The sequence below is a fragment of the Gavialis gangeticus genome, unplaced genomic scaffold, assembly GCF_001723915.1.
Source record: "Gavialis gangeticus isolate Ggan-Ray unplaced genomic scaffold, GavGan_comp1, whole genome shotgun sequence".
NCBI lineage: Eukaryota > Metazoa > Chordata > Crocodylia > Gavialidae > Gavialis > Gavialis gangeticus.
In genome coordinates this window covers 93349601-93367498 of record NW_017728992.1, presented here as the reverse complement: position 1 = coordinate 93367498, position 17898 = coordinate 93349601, and positions in this window count along the sequence as shown.

The window sequence follows — 17898 nt, the reverse complement described above, 5'->3', positions numbered from 1 at the left end:
AGAGGAGCAGGCAGGGAAGAATTAACCTGTTTGCCCTGTCCCCTCACCACTACCACTGGATGGCTGCTGCTCTTTTCTGGGCTTAGCCTGGCCCAGAGAGCAGCAACAGCTATGGCAGCTGGAGAGGCGAATTAACCCTTCCCTGCCTGCTCTCTTGGGACAGACAGCATGGGCAGCCACAAGTAAGAAGTGGGGGCAGAGGGACAGTGAGTGGGGATATGGGGGGTGGGGGGGAAGGGCCCAGTCTGGTCCAACAGGAGAGAGAGGGTGGGTTGGGTGTTTACATTAAGGTGTAGCCACACAGTAGTGAAACACAAGCTGGGTCCAGTGGATCAGAAATAATCCAGGCCTGGAGTGGCATAACTTTGAGTTGCCTAACAAGTGCATGAAACTAGTTTCAGTTGTTAATGTGTGGATAATCCATATGTTAAGAGCTGTAGGAGCTGGCCAAAATTATTGTGTAACAAGGCCCTCAGAAAGACCACAATTTATCAGAATATCTTTAATACCCTAGATTCTGGCTTGAAATCTCTGAGTTTATCTTGTGATTCATGTTCGCACACCTGACAGTGCTAACATTGTCTGGTATCCCATGGTGCCTCTGAAAGGATTTCAGGACACCTCAGTGTGCCACAGTACTCTGGCTGAGAATCACTGATATAAATTGTGATACAGGTTTCCCTCGCCAACCAGCGTTTCGCCAACTATGGTTTTGAATATCCATGGTTAATATTCTATATACCATTTTGGATACCACAGCATATAGTTTTGAGTAACCACAGTTTTTCCATGGCTGAGCATCAGCCTGTGAACTGCCTGGCCCTGCTCGTGCCGCTCCTTCTCCCATGCCCCACAGCACCTGCGTCCCCAGCCGGAGATGGTGCCAACACCACCAGCAAGATCATTTCCAAATGCAGGAAGGTAGCTGCTTACTTCCACCAGAGCATCAAGAGGGACAAGATGCTGCAGGACAAACAGGCAGAGCTGAATTTCCCACAGCACAAAATCATGCAGCAAGAAAGCCAGTCAGTGAAAATGGAAATGGAGGTATCGGGGCAGAGGGACAGGCTAGAGTGGGAGGGGAGGGGGATGTAGCAGGTAAAAGTGGAGAGTTACCTGGGGATTCAGATGTCCGGCTGGTTGCAGTGTTTCAGAATTCCACTGTCTGTATTGAGCCCATGAGTTTTTGTATCTAGGAGTTTCTGTACCATGAGTTTCTGTATCTGGTCTTTGAAGAGTGGTTTGTAAAGTCCCTTTGAGGATCAGGTCTGAGAGACTGGAGACAGGTGGTGTTCTGTTCTTGTCTCTGACAGATTGTTAATGTGCGCTCATTCTGGTGCGCAGTTGTTGCTTGGTGTCTCCTACGTATTTTCTATCAGGGCACTTGGTGTCCTGATGGAGATATGTATTGTACTGTGAAGATATCTCCATACTAGAGATATTGTTGGCAGGTTTTGCACGTTTTGTCATGGCAGGGCCTGGATCCATTCGGTGTGTTTTGGGCTGTAGGAAGTTGGTTTCTGGTGATGAGGTTAATGAGGTTCAGCATTTGTTTGCGTTTACAAGCTACTTTTGACAGACGAGCCTATGAACTGCACTTCATCGACCTTCTAGGTACAGAAACTCATGGACTCAATATAGACATTGGAATTCTGACACACTACAACCTGCCAGACATCTGATTCCCCAGGTACCTCTCCACTTCTACCTGGGCTGCTACATCCCCCCTCTCCCCCACCCCACCTCAGCCTGTCCCTCACCCCCTATCACCTCCATTTCCATTTTCACTGACTGGCTTTCTTGCCTGCATTGCATGCCAGCCTCTGGCTTCTTTACTATTCCTTCCATCCAGGAACAGCACACAGACACAGGAACTGCAGGTGCTTCGTCAGCCTGTTGAAGGGTTTTTCAACCTGAAACCTTGCTAAGATACATTTCTCTAACTATTCAGTTTGTTTACTAAAGGATACCAGACTGACCCAAAGAACCTTGTCTGCCAGTGCCATGTCCTTCAACCAACACCCCTAGCACCTGTTCCCGGTCAGCTGACCAGAAGGACACACGGCCCTGGGCACATCTAAGCCCCAGGGCTGGGGCTGGCAGGGAGAGTTCTCTGGCAGTTGCTGGAGAAGAAGCTTATGCAGGAAAGGAAAGAAAGGCTCTAGTCTGTGACAGTTTGGCTGCCTGAGATGCTAGTGCTACTGTGCTGCTTACTTATTACCTGTTCTAATAAAGACTCTTCAAATCAGAATTTTCTGTGGAAATTACCTTTGCAGCGATAACCTGGAATGGAAGTGGACCAAACCAAAAACAAGTTAAAAGCCAATAAAGGGAGGAGCCAGAGCATCTGTGATTATGCAGCTGGCCTAACGACTGAAGATTTAATTGTGTCGATCTGAACCCCTCCAGAGTTTCTGTGTCTAGATCCTTCACTTGGGCTTTGAGTGTTTGTCTATACATCAATTACACCCAAGAAGAATAAAATTAAGGTGCAAAAATTATATATTATTATTGGAATTGCTGTTAGCTTGATAAATGTAGAGCACCAAGACGGAACACCTTACAATCATGTAATTTTTGTTTTCTTGCTTACTGTAGCTGCTTGATTTTGCTGATTACACAGCCTAAGATATTTTTATCCTACAACCCTAGCAATTATTACATACATACAAATGTTTGAAGAATGTTATTAAGGTGGAAAAGTCAAGTACTCAAAAGACAAGAAATGTCAGTATTTTTAAGTTGTTGCAATCTCAATTTGTCCCCCTTGTGTGTGTACATTATGATATAGTCTTTAAGGACTCTATCACATTTTTTTTCCATAGGACCCCACCTTATTTAATTTTAAGGCCATACACAGACCAATTAATGAGCAGTTATTCATTATTGGGTATGTCTACACATGCAATTAATGAGCTTGAATGTTCTTCACAGAAAATTGGGAGCAAATTGCACCTCACAGGAAAAGCCCAGTCTAGGGGTGCTCCTGCCCTGCTCTTCCCCTCTGCAGCAGCCAGGAAGAGCTCAAGGGCCCCCCACGTGCCAGCCCTGGTGCTGGCAGGAGGCATGGGGGCCTGTCCAAATTCCCACATAGCTGGGAAAACTATCACTGAATAGTAGGGATGCTATCAGCCAGCCATGTGGGAATTCAAAGGGTCCAAATTTCCACATGACTAGGACACACAAGTCCTGGCTGCTGAGATAGCTCTCCTGACCATGTGGGAATCAGTATGAGTCCTGATCCTCACATGGTAGGGAGACAGCTGCCCCTGCAGCTGGCACAGCTCCCCACTGCATCAAGGCTTAGCCAGGTGGAAGCAGACCCCCTGCTGCAAATTGCTCCCAGTCACTGTCTACACATACACTACTGCACAGTAGCTAATGCGCTGTTAATGTAGTATCTGTGTTTCCTGGAACTAGTAGGCACATTAGCCTGATTTGCTGTGCAGTAAGTCCAGCGCACATGTAGATGGTGACACTTTATTGTGCATTAGTTTAGTCTAAACACAGTAAGGCATCTAATGTTAACACACCCATTTTGTTTTATCCATTGAGCCAGTGCATGACCCTTTTAATGAGATATGCCAATTAACCTTAATTAAGTGGGTTACCAGCTTGCCTGTATGTCAGGGGCGGACAATTATTTTGGGCAGAGGGCTGCTTAACAAGGTAGCCCCATATAGGTAGCCCCACCCCTTGATAATTGTCCCGCCCCCTGGTCACTACATGGGGACCAGAAGTCCTGTCCCCTAATCCCTGATCTTTGCCACAGGAAGTCCCTCCCTTTGCTGCCCCCGATACTTCTTTTGGGAGTGGAGAGGGGTTGTCATCTTAGAACCAGGAAAAAAACAAATCATACACTAGAAGTCAAACACTTACTATAATATATTTTAAAAATATTTGCCATGACTTGTGATTGTGTACTGTATATAGAAGGGATTGCATAATAACTCAAAAATCAAGTGTCACTCTTTTATATTGTGTGTGTGTGTGTGTGTGCACATATGTGGTGGAGTGTGGGAGTGTGTGAGGGGTCATGAGAGGTTGTAGCTGTGTAGAGGTTATAGGGTATGTTGGGGTGTATGTATATGTCGATGGGAATTGTGGAGGCAGGATGTGGGTGTGGGATGCAAGGGAAGGTGGGGGCTATTGGAACCCCCAGACATTCCCTCCATGGTGTGAAGTCCCAGCTGCTGGCAGCAGCAGCAGGCAGGGGGTTAGGGTGCTCTTGCCTGGTGCAGGCTCCTGGTAGGGGCACAGCTCTGGCCGGATCTGTGCAGGGGGAGGGAGCACAGCCTGCCCAGTTGCCTCTATCATCACAGCTCTGCACCACATGCCTGCAGCTCCAGCACTTGCAATGGGGGAAGCCCCACACTGGAGCCTGCTGCTTCCCCCTTTCCCTGCTGCACAGGTTCCCCCACTCCATCAGGAGTGGAGGAAGCCCCGGCCACTGCTTCCCCATGGAGTCCAGCATGGGGCTTCCCCACTGCAAGTCTGGAGCTGCAGGTACACAGCATGGAGCCCTGGAGATAGAGGTGGCCAGTGTTGCACTGGGGGTGAGGAAAGTAACTCCATGCAGCCTGCCTGATGGTCTCTCTTGCAGGTGCTCCGTGCCACATGCCTGCAGCTCCGCACTCACAGTGAGGAAGCCCTGCACTGGACTCTGAAAGGAAGTAGGGGAAGGGGCTCCCTCCACTCCCAGGGGAGTGCAGAGACCTGCGCAGCAGGGAATGGGGGAGGCAGCAGGCTCCAGTGCTCCAGAAATCTGTATAACTGTCTTGAAAGTGAAACTCCTAGTTCTCTTCTCAAAACCTTACAGCAATTCTACAAACTAGTCACCTTGGGTTCGGAAAGACAAAACAGCCACATGGGTGTAACTGGGGACCAACATAAAAAATATTGTGGAAAAACAGCACATAACTCTCACCTGGAATAAATTCACCTTATCTAATGGATAAAGTGTTCACAATAAAGCTCTACCAGAGTAAGTTACACCAGCTTAAATTTTCTTTGTGTATGTTCATCCTGGGGTAGCTGTTTTCTAAGGCAAACAAGCTATTGCCTGATTCTCTGCTGCCTAAGACTAAGGTATCATAGTAGTTATAGCCATCTAGGGCATGTCCAGATGAATGCAGAAGTATCCCTGGGGACTAGTAGACACCTTGTGCTACTGCTATTGTCCCTGATGGCTGGAAAATGATATTTAGAGGTTTATTTTTAGGAATTGGCTTGTAGGTAAAGTAGATATCATATTACAGCAATGGTGTAGGGGAATGGTAAGGGTTAACTGATTTCTAAAAGTCTGTCTGTCGCACAGTTTCACAGCCTTCAAGGAAGACGGGGTGTCTGAGGCCAACAGACATACACATCCTGGGAAAAACATCCAAATTTTGTATTCATAATAGAGATAGGCCTGTCTCTAGGGCTCCAGGGCTCCAGTACCACTTGCAAAAACCCTTGGGATTTCTGGTTTCAAATGAAGTCACCAAATTAAGGTGTGTATATCTGACTAGTTTCCTTGGGGCAGTCATGGTGTCCACATTCTGCTTTGCCAGCCAAAATCCTATCTTCATAAACCTATCAGTGATACCCACAAATGAAGAGTCATCGGAAGAGAGAGAATACAAAAGGCAGAGTTTTCAAAACCGACCTCCAAGGTTGCCGACGTCAGACGTTCAAGCAAAGAACTTCAAGGTGGAGTTTATGTACTAGCTGGATGCACCACTTACCTTCTGTATATTCTGGGCACTCGGGAATTTGGGTACTGTATGTTGCAATCATCTTGCTTGCTTTGCCTTCATTGCTCTTATTTCCTATCACTGTGTATCAATAAAATTTGCCCATTATCAACCAGAGGAGTTGTGGTCGGTCTGAAGGTTGTACTTGCCGGGTATCAGGGCTGGGTTGTGAAACCAGTGCCAACAGTCCCTGGAAAAATCTTATGCTGTGTACACTCTAGTGCACAGCAAATTATTCCGGGTGGGGTAGGGGAGGCTGAGGCCAGCAACTATGCTGGCCCCAGCAGCCATACCTGGACTCCTGGAGGCCTCCCATTGCTGCAGCTGTGACAGAAAGCTTGGTCAGCATCTGGAGCATTTGCCACCATGTGCACCACCCTGCTTTTTGGGGGGGCTTTTGGCATGGATTTTCTTTAACCCCACAATCTCCCAGGGTCAAGAAAACTCCTTGTGCTGCACAGTAGCAGCATGGGGAATACCTGCATATTCATCTGAATGAGTCCCTATTGTGTAAAAATAACCCATGATAGTTGCATGTCTGGCCTCTCCTGATCTCAATTTAACTTCACCAGTGTACAAAACCAGTGTAAATTATACCAGGATATGTACTGATTTGTCTGTACCCTTCCTCTTACTTACCAAAACTGCCATAAAACCATCCCATGAATATCTTTCTCATGCCAAAACAATCTATAATGTACAGATTGTATAATATAACAATCCATAATACCAAAACAATCTATAAATGAACAAAAGAGAACAAGAATATGAATATTCTCATGTATTTATAAAAATATATAGAAAATGGCTTTAAAAGAGCAGTCAGGAAGTGTGTTTTGTTTTAAGCAACAAAACAGTTCAAACAATAAAAAAATTACAGTAGATACTAGTTTTTTCTAAATATTTGGTATTGGTGAGGATACCATAGAATGGTGATAGATATAAGTAATATATTGGTAGCAGTTTCTCAGGCACATACAGAATTAACTGGCAATGGCGATTATGAATCCCAATAGATCCCCAGTAATACTGTTGCTCACTTATTAAAATAATAGTTTAAAATATCCTACTACATATTTCTTTTTTATGTGTCTATTTTTCTTAAATCATTATTTACCTTTCAAACCCCCTTGCTTTTGGAGGCTCAAAAAGACCGTTGTAACACATTCACTAAAAAACAGCAGATTTATTTCATGATGTATACATAAAATTAATCAAAAGTATTCCTTCTGTGAAAATAAACAATTTAGAAGCTGTGCCTTTGGCGCACAATTACTAACTCTGGACTGTGGATCACAAGCGCTGCCTTGATGTCTCCCTACCTACTTTTTAATTATTGATGTTGCTTCACAACTTGCCACATTCAAACAAATCTCTGTTCATATTTTGTTTCTTTCTTCATCCTTCCAGTTTACCCAGGATCTGCTAGGAATATTTAAGGCTCCCAGTGGCCTACATCTGAAACCGAAAGTAAAGCCATATTATTTTCAGTATTTTAGAAAAGAATACTACAAAACAAGGTTAGCTAAGTACTGGGTGCAACTACACCACAATCTGCTGGGAATGTGTTCCAGATTCTGATAACTCTTACAAGAGAAAAGTTCTCTCTTATGTCCAGCCTACATTTCCCCTCTATTAGCTTGTGTCCATTGGTTGTCATCCTCCTTTGAGGTGCCTTTCTGAAGAATTGCTCCCCTAGATCTTGATGTTCACCCCTAATGTACTTGTAGGCAGCTGTCAAGTCACCTCTTAGTCTTCTCTTACTCAGACTGAACAGGCCCAGTTTCCAGAGTCTCTCCTCATAGGGCCTATCCTCCAGGCCCCTAATCATACAGGTGACCATCTTTTGTACCCTCTCAAACTTATCCACATCCTTCCTGATGTGTGGTGCCCAGAACTGGACATGGTACTCACCAACGCCAAACAGTGAGGGAGAAGCACTTCCCTGGATCTATTGGCAAGGACATTAGAGAAACACTATGGCAGTGGTGTGTACACTGATTTCAGAGGTATACTATCTAAAATGGGTCAATAGACATTTAAAAGAAAGCTCTGGATCATTGCTTAAGTTGTCTGTCCCTTCAAGTACTTATTGCTTGGAAAAAGCATTAAAGCAACCCATAAAAACAATAGGAAAAAACCTGGTTTGGAAAGAAGATTTGACTGCCATAGACCAAAGGAAATATGATAGGATATACAAACTAATCCAGCCACAGGATAAGAGATTTTTGGATACAGCAAGAGAGTTAGTAAAATATATTAACAGTTTGACCAAAGAGACTGCTTTCAGAGAATATTAAAATTTTTCTTTTCTTGTTTTACTCTGTAATTAAGATGAAAATGCCTTTTTCTGGTTTAGCTTATAAGAAATGCAAATCTAGATACATTTATCAAACTCTTCTGTTATAATTATATTTTTGCTGTCTCTAATAAATCTTATTTTTCTGAAAATTACTCTTGTAGGGTATTTTCACATAGTCTGTCCTCCAGAAAGCAGAGAATCCTACAGTAAGTAGCTGTGGTAAGTTTCTGAAACTGGTGATGTAGCCAAGGCAAGGTGACAGGCGCAACTGCTGCTAGCGCCAACCAGAAAGGGAGCAAAAATAATGGTTTTTACCATAGCTGTGTGATTGTGATCGTGGCGGCAGCTGGAAATCACTGCTGCCCCTCTGGGTGACATCTGCCCAGGGCACACCATGTTCTTATACTGTCCCCTGTGCCTCTGTCAAGATAACTTGACAGAGAAGTTAAGAACTGGCAATGGGAGTGGTAAATAAAGGAGACATAACCTATGTCTTTAAAGAAAACTTACAAGTTAATTCAAAATGCTGAACTAGCACAATCAAAACAAGCTATTTCATAGCCATTGTACCACATTGTTAGAAACATAAGTCTGAACAAACTAAAAGAATTTAAAGAGAATGTTTAAGGATTTTAAGTAGACACTGTTTTAACAGAGTAGACACCCAGGTTTCAGAGGTACCTTGATTTTTTGAATTCTCAGCAAGATCTATAATATTATATGCTCTTTAAATAAATTCTTTTAAATTAGTTTTACTTGTGAATGTTTCCTTTCAGGAGTAGAAATGCATTATTTTAGTCTAATTCACTAACCCTGATGAACTAAGCTAAATATGGAAACTAATATTTACTGTACTGTAACTTACTTTAAGCAGGAAATCACAAAACATTTCATTTGACATCATAGTATATCTCTGATCTTCTGGTTTTCAAACCTAAAATATTAGGTCTTCATAATACACAAAACGCCTCTGAAAAACAAATAGTCTGAAAGCTAAAATGTCATTCACTAATTATAGGGTACTGTATCATCTCATTTGTCTTCCTTAAAATCAATAGCAGGCAATTAAAAAAACTGCACTGTATTCTAATAATTCATGCACCAAGACTCCTCTGGCATCATTGACTTGTTCTTTGAATTCCCATAGCTGCACAGGTTTTTACTTGGCTTTTCCTGGACTGCTCCTACCTTTTATGAATCTTCCATGTTCTGGGTTTCTGTCTCTCTCTTCTTCTCCAAAGGTATATTGATACATGATAGTATACGCACATGAGCACACACATATGCATATATTGTGGCACTTTCAAGATCTATTGTTCTATGTGAATGAAGGACTCATAAGTTAGTTACCTAGAGCCAGCTTTTCTAGATATGTGAACACTTTAAGATGTACAGGATCTTAGTGAAATTTTCAGCAGGATCAATCTATAACTTCAGGTGGCTAAATACCTTTAAATATCTGGCCTGTCTGAAAAAATATATCAAATTTTAATAATATAGGCATTTTAAAAATATTATTAGGCTCAATCATATCAATGAGAAATCTATCCAGAAGGGGGCCCTGTGTATAGATCTTCTTTTCCTTCATGGACCGAGACCTTGTTGCTTCCACATCAAATTCCTTTTCTCCCTTCAATCTTCCCTATGGGTCTCTGCTGAGCTAGACCTTTGCCTAGGATCCACAATCAGGGTGTAGGATGGGCAAGAGTAAGCAAGGAGCTGTGATGCCCAGTTAATGAATATCTGAATATCATCTTCCCAACCCCAGAAAAATTTCAAGAAAGAAATACTATATAGTCTGGACCACCCCTTCACTGAGATATTGAAGGGAATCGTGGAAACCCTGTCAATGTAACAGATCTTAACTTCTAAGGACTGTGAGAGAAGGCATCCCTTAAAAAAGCATAGAGTACCTAATGATTGTGCAGAGACACAAGATTTCCACTTGAACAGTCCTCACTTCCTAGAGGTTCCTCAAAACTGTTAGGGCCTGTTCCTAGTTGAGCAAACTCTGCTGTTTCCCCATCATCAGAAAGGTATGAGAAAAATCTCCACAAGGCAAACCTCATTGAAACTTCCTTCCAGTTATGCCTTTCCTCATGAAATTTCCTATGAATAATGTAATTTTTTTCATTAAAGAACAATATGTGCCAAGACAAATAGCAAATCATAGGGGTCAAGGCAGAGCACAGAGAAATGAAACTGAATAAACAAGCAACAAAAATGTCATTATGAAGAGAAGTTTGGTAAGAAGAAAAGTTTTCTATCCCCGTCTTTCAAAACTGTATAAATACTGGCAGTCTAGTTTCCTAGTACAGTACTAGCTGAATATGCAATTTTTTTAGGTAAGATGTTTTTCCCGTAACTGAAACCGCCCAGTTTTGATAAGCCATCTGTCCAGTGTAGGAGTATTTGTGTCTCTTCAGTCAGCTGTGATAGTAATCTGAGCAACTAATAACAAAATGCCTGATTCTGAAAGGTGCTGAGGACCATTATCTCCCAATTGACTATAAAATACAGTAATTGTAATGGGAAGTCAGGGCACTCAGCACTTTCCGGCAGGTGTTCATACGCCAGAAAAGCAAAGTAATATATGGTGACTATTATTAGAAAAGAATATCATCCACCTCTAGAAATGTTAAAATAGGAGATAACAACACAAAATATTCGTAATTAGATGCCACTTTCATTCTACAAATAAAACAAAGCTATTTGATATTTGTTCAGTTCCACCATACAACATGTCTAATTTAAAAGAACCTGAAAGACCACAATTTTGAGTAGAACCCATTTTGTGAATAGGGATATGATTGTCTGCCATTAGCTAATAGGAATTTAAAGTATGTTAAAATATGTACAGGCTTTAACCAAAGCATGTATTAGTATCAGTTTGCTCAGATTCAGTTCAGTTCCATGTCTTTGTTTTGATTCATTACCTAACTCACTATATATCTCAGTCAACAAGCCTTTAATATTGTCTGAAGGGCATCCCTGGTGTACTAAGACGATATAATAATTATTATTTGTGTCTGTGTAGAACATATTGAATTTTGCCCAAACACTTAAATTAACACACTATGTATAATTGCTTGAGCGTGAAGATTTTATTCATATGAATTCGCTGGAATACAACACATTTTTAATCCAATCATTAACACTTTTAGTTGTATTGGTAGGAAAAAATGTGATTATGTATGGGAAGAAGGAAACAGCAATCAACATATTTAATTATCTCAACCTATGTAACCTGGGCAGAGTAGAAAACTGAATTTGAAAGACAAAACTGGGTACATTGCGTTTTACATAAACTAAAATTTCCCATTTCCAGCATGTATGCTTGAGGAAAACCCTAATACCAACAAAGGACTGCTTTAAATTAGGGCGATAAACAGTAATAGAAGTGGGATGAGATCAGTCTCAATTATCCATCTTGTAACAAAACGCTATTAATTTTATCCTGTTTATTGGGCTAAATAAAATGAGAGAAGTATTCAGAAGGTTTTTTGAAGAATAAAGAAGGACCTTCTACTGGGAGATTATGAAACAATAGTGTAGGCAGACAATTCATTTTGAAAACATTTATTTGAGTCACCCAGGAAAAGATAAGCATTTTTCACCAATCTAGTCCCTTAATTACTGTATCTAGCAGTAGAATATATATAATAAATTTAGATCCAAGTTCTACAACTTAAGTGAGATTTTAACAGCTAAATATTGACTATAGTCTTTGCCACTAATGGAAAATAGTTCTGAAAAGAGGGTAATTTGAGCATGAAGTGGATCATGTGCATTTTATCATAGTTCATTATAAAATGTGAAAGTACATCAGAAAATTGCATTGGAAAATTGCTCTGTTAAGTTTAGTAAAAGAATTATGGAATTAAGGAGTGGGAAAAGTATATCCTTCACCTATTAATACCACAAATGTCCTTTTTTTAAAAATCATTTGTGCAATTTTTTTCTGTAGGTATGACAAATAGGCAACCCCCTCTGAATAACTCAAAATGGAAATGATTCATAGCCATTTTCCATTAGCTTAGAAATCCTTTTCATGCATAGGAATAAGGCCCCTCAGCTACTTGTTATCCACAACTACTTGCAAAAGGGCAAATACATACTTCTGTTTCACCCAGTCTAAAGACCTATGTGCATTAAATAAAAGAACTACATCTGCTTTGTTATTTAATCAGAAGAGCTAGAAGATTATTAAGACTCTCTGCTGTTATACTTTTTCAAATGAAACCAATTTGGCCATTGTGTATTGAAGTGGGAGCACACTTAATACATATAAGCTAGCACTTTATTTCATATTTTAATGATGGAAATAGAAGGAATTGGCCTGGTTTGGAACTGCAATTCTAGTTATCTTTCCTTAACTGAAATATATTAGCATTATTTGAGATTTCAGGAAATAATTCTTAACTCAAACCAACATTAAAATATCTATAGCCATTAGGAGAAAGAGGTTATGAATTTTTTTAAATAAAAGTTTGTTTGGCAAAAAGTTTTAATTGGGGATTGCTGGTGAACTATATTTTCTTTTCCACATAATTAGGTGTATTTTTTCACTATTTAAAGCATAAGAATCTTTTATTACTGCTCCAGACCTGAGGTCCTTTTTATAATTAACTCACAGTCAAAGCTATTCTTCAGTTATGACACTTCTGAGTTACTGCTAAGCCTGTATCATGTGCCATCCCATGTCACCATTGAACTTTAATGAAGCCAAGTGCTCCTTGAAAGAAAGCCTTTCAATTTCCTTCAACCGATATGCTGCACTTCAGGAAGTGCTTAAAACTTGAACATCTGTTTACTAGAAGCCACATTGCTCATGTAGAAAGTGTCTGTTAGCATATAACAGACAACTCCTACTTCAACATCCTTCTGCATTTTTATAGTTGCACTGTTGGCCAAACTGAGACAAAATATAAGTATGTTCAGTTACAAAGTTACTATGCCTCTTGAACACAGAGATGCAGGTTGTCAAAGGTGCTTACTGCCCCACAAAATTGCTTCTCATTGTACAGCAATTTGTAGTGCAAGCTATATAAAACTGTCATACTATATGTGTACCTAATTGAAAGCCCACTGGCATAAAGAAGATTCTTTCTATGAAAATCTTATTGTGTATTATGATCCTGGTTTGGCAAGATATAAAAACATGAGTTTAACTCTTTGCACATGAGTAATCTTCATGAAATTAATGGATCTCCTCACTGGAAGTACACAGGTATTTAATAACTTCCTTAATCAGTAGGGTCAGGGACAGAAATGATGCATAAACCGGTATAAGTGATCAGAAACCAGTTCAAATCTGTAACACAACAGAAGTTTTGTATACATATACGTCTTTCAAAATGGCCAAAACCAGATTAAGATTAACCTGGATAGATGTAGTATCAGACTTCAGTGATTTAGGTTAAATCAGTTTATTGAACTTCTGCCCCAGATCCCCTCTAGATTCAGGTTAACTCACAGTGCCTCAGCGTCCCAAGATGCTTTACACCTCCCCCACAACACCCTCTACCCTTGCAGGGTGGGCAGGTTAGCCTTGGCAAAAGCTGTCTGCTCCAGCCAAGCAGGGAGGTATGCTCTAGCACTCCAGCTTCTGGCCTGGGCTGGCATGTGGTTGCATTTCCAGAATCAAAAGTGAATGCCTGTTCACTTGCTTATCAGTTCAATACACAGAGCTTGGATTAACCTGTGAAGACTGAATTGATTCAGCCCCATGCTTTTTGACCATGTATACCTAGCTTAGGGGTGTAAGCAGCAAGTTTTGCACTCTGGACAAAACCCTGAACAGCACGGGGGTGTAGGGTGCCAAGCCCTGGGTAAAACCCTTCCAGGAAGGGTGCCAACCACCGGAGAGCAGGGGGAAAAGGGGTGATCAGTCTTACCGTCCCCCAAGACCTCAAATTCTCTGGCTGCTGCTGATGCAGAGACATCTCCCCACTCCCAGTTGTTGCAGCTGCTAGAGTAGCATCACAAGGACCCTTGTACCTGGCTGTTGCTGCTGCTACAGAGGCAGCATAAGTTTGCTGCTGATGCTGCAGCATGATGGAATCTCTAGGGAGCTGCCATTCTGGTGCCATCCTCACCCACCCCCTGTTACTGTGATTCAGCGACTATATGTATATTTGTAGAAGAAAATGAATGCCTGTGTGTATCCTCTGCCTGCCCCCAGAATATTTATATTTAGAGAGATTTTTATATGTATCGTATTCTAGGTATGACTCTCTATATATGCATTAAGTAAATGTCTTACAGAGTGCTGCATTTGTAGAATAGGAAAATGGATTCTATTTTTCTTCTCTCCCAGCTGGTTGGCTCCCCCAAGCAGTGATGGCCAGTCATACATATTTAGGTGTATACATTTATTTTTCAAAGTTGCTGGAATAGTACCATTTGTGCCCAAATTACAATGAAGAAGCACTAATGAGAGGCTAGCAGAGATTCTGCTGTGCTGTACGCTGGAGACAAGCCATATATTATACTTTTACTGAAAAAGTGTTCTTGAATCCCAAATCATTGAAAATCTCAAGCCTCTACCTAATGAACATAATTTCTTCAATATATTTTGCTGTGGTCCTCTGGGGATTAGAATGAGCAGAAAAAGATGTATTACATGCCTAAAAGTAAGAGGTCTGAGATGACACTATATGTAATTGGTTTTGCCATTGTTTCATGTGGATTTCAGTTAGTCTTCTGATCCTCTGAGCTTAAATAAAAAGCAACAACCACAGCAAATTTATACAAAAACACAAAAAGCTGCTAAACAGATAATGCATTATACTTTAGTCATGATGACTCATAGGTTGATCATAAGTGTAAACTTTTTATCTTTAATTGCACAATCAAAAATGTGCAAAAATATATGGAAAGAGGTGTAAGCAAATGGATAGTATATTTCTACCAATTTTCTATAAAGCCAAACCTTTTTCAGCTTCATCTAGCTTCTTCTGCAAAGCTAAAAGCAGTTTTCAAAGGAATAAATGATTTTCACTGCAGGAAATGCCAAACTTCGTCAGAGAAAATGAACAACTTTGCTTGAGACAAATACATAAAATGCATTGTTTGTACTACAGCACAAACTTGGCATTTTGTTGATGGAAAACAAACAATGATATTTATGAAAGGCTAATAATATTTACTTGATTCCCAATCTGTTTTGTACAGCTCCAGTTAAAATGCTGTAATGTTTTATCATTCATTCGCATAGGCTTTTAAGAGGTACCATTAATTTGAGATGACTATCCTTGCTTTATCACAGGCAACTGTTAATTCTCTGGATTATGGTGTACACGTAAGAGGTCTAGTTAGATGCTTGATGAATTCATTTGTAGCTGACAAGCCCAATTAGAGAGCAACACAGCTTTTTACAAGTTTCATTTATCCATGTGTTGTCTGTGTCAGAGTCCAAGGTTACTGCAAACTACTTCCTTCTTTCTCACTTTGTTTCCATCCTCTAGATCAAAACCATTTCACATTCAGCTGAACCCAGTACCAGATGTTCTTTCCAGATTGGACAGGATTCTGTGCACTCCTTCCAGTTTTTTCCATTGATGTTGAATGACTTCATATATTTTTTGCACACCTTGTGGTACCTTCATAGAGGGCAACCCTGCTTTCTAGAGCCAGCTCAAATCTTGCTGTACAAAATATTCTTGGGGATATGGTTTTCTCCCATTCTTTTTGCATTATACACCATTTTATAACAAAACAAGACAATCTTATAAATTCTAGATGAGCTATACAACCAAAAGATTCCAGCATGGAGTAGATAGAAGTTTGCATAGGGCCAGTAACTTCCCTTCTACAGTGGCTATAAAATGGGTTGATAGTGGGTATAAGAAATACAAAAGAGCCTGTGTCGGAGGGGATATACTTTTTATGCAGTTTAGAAAAGTAACGTGTTTTCCTCTGCTTTGCACTGAGAGGAGAGAAAGTACAGGCCTTCCAAAGTCTCAGTGTCTTCCTCGATATTGTCCTTTAGCAGCAAAACATACTGACCCTTACTCCTAAGATATTATGAATGTAAAATTTAGCCCATAAGATGTGTATATGTAAAAGTTAGACATATTAACTACTATGTTTTCTTATATTCTTTATTAAGCTGTAATTATTACACTAATTAGCATATTACATGAAACTGACATTATTTCTCTTATTTGTGTACTGAGCAAATTTGTGCACATCAATTTGCTAATCTATTAGCAGAATTGCATTTAAATAGTATAGCTTGGCATCCACTCTCTAAAAATAATCTTTTTATAAGATCCTAATTGTCTCACTGCAATTTCTTTTTAAATTTAAAGTTTCTAAAATAGTCATTTGAAATACCATTGGTGCATAAGTATCTTTTAGAAAGGGAAGGAAGGTAGCTGCCAGACTGGTGTCCCTCACAAAATTTGCTAAATTAAGTTGAAGCTAAAACACAACTGATTGTTTATGAGACAGTTCTGGAACATCAAGCTTCAAGAGACTGTGATTACAACAGGGAAGAGCTATGCATATTTGTTTGATGATAATCACATGTGCATTCTATTTACTATTTTTGGTGTACGTTCCATGTGCCACTGTCGTTCAGTATTTTGCCTGATGAGGAAAGACTCCTGTTTGTCTTCAGCTAACAAGCTGTGGCATAGTAAAGGGGCTATAAATTCCAGACACAACAACCAGTTCCATTCCAGACCATTTTGAGCTCATTTCTTAAAACAGATACAACTTCTCTTTCCCCTGGTACAACTAAATTTCCCCACTTACACCTGGATAAGATTGCATCCATTCAAAACAAGTTTGCTTCACTTTATGAAGGCAAATTTGAACCCAATAGAACATTGTAGGAATGGTGATGATGATGATGGTGATGCTTATATTGCAGAAGTATAAAGAGAGCCCAAAAAGGATTGGAGACTGATTGTGCTAGATGGTACACTTTTAGATGAAGATGTGCCCCTCCCAAAAGGTCTGGAATAGACTGCCGCCAGAGGTCATTCAAGCACCTACTTTGAACGCCTTCAAGAGACATTTGGATGTTTATCTTGCTGGGATCGTATGATCCCTCCTGACTTCCTGCCCCTGGGGCAGGGGACTGGACTCGATGATCTTCCAGGGTCCCTTCCAGCCCTAGTGTCTATGAAATCTATGATATTTTTATTCTGAATCAAGAGTTAAACACTCAGTGTGGGTGCCAGTTTCCCTTATGTAAAGATATACCCACTTTACAGCCCAAGGTGTGACTGTAGTTTATGTAAACAAAGTTAAGCTAGTTTTAAATTGGTTGGCTTAGGTATTCATAACAGTCCAATACAGCTACACCAGCCCAGGGGTGAGGCTACAAAACACATTTGGTACACCGGGTAAATACTGAAGTGGTGAGCCTCCCCCGAACCTAAGCTAGGAAGTATAAAAATAGCTCAAGATTGCCTACATGAGCTTTAGTCAGGCATTGGACTGCAGTGTAGACATATACTATGACTTAGACTTGTAACTGTTAAACAGCTGTTTTATTATAGGCATTACAGTAAGGAAGACAGAACTTGAAGTTGAAGCATGGATCAGTTTGGGACGGCACGTGAAGCCCGTGGAGGCAGGACCCAGCCCGGCATGACATGCAGTCCCCGCAAGCTGTGCCAGCCCCCAGGTGACAGCCCAAGCAGCCCTAGGCTACAGAGAGGCACACAGCCCCATGCTGTGCCATGTCAGGCTGCACCCGCAATGAGTGGCACAGGCAGGATTGGCTCTGAGGTGGTCAGGGCTGTGCCACACTGCAGTGGGGCCCTCACAGGAGTGGACCCTGAGCACCCCATGGCTGCTGCTGCTTCAGGGGTGGGGGCCCTGTAGGAGACCCACACCCCC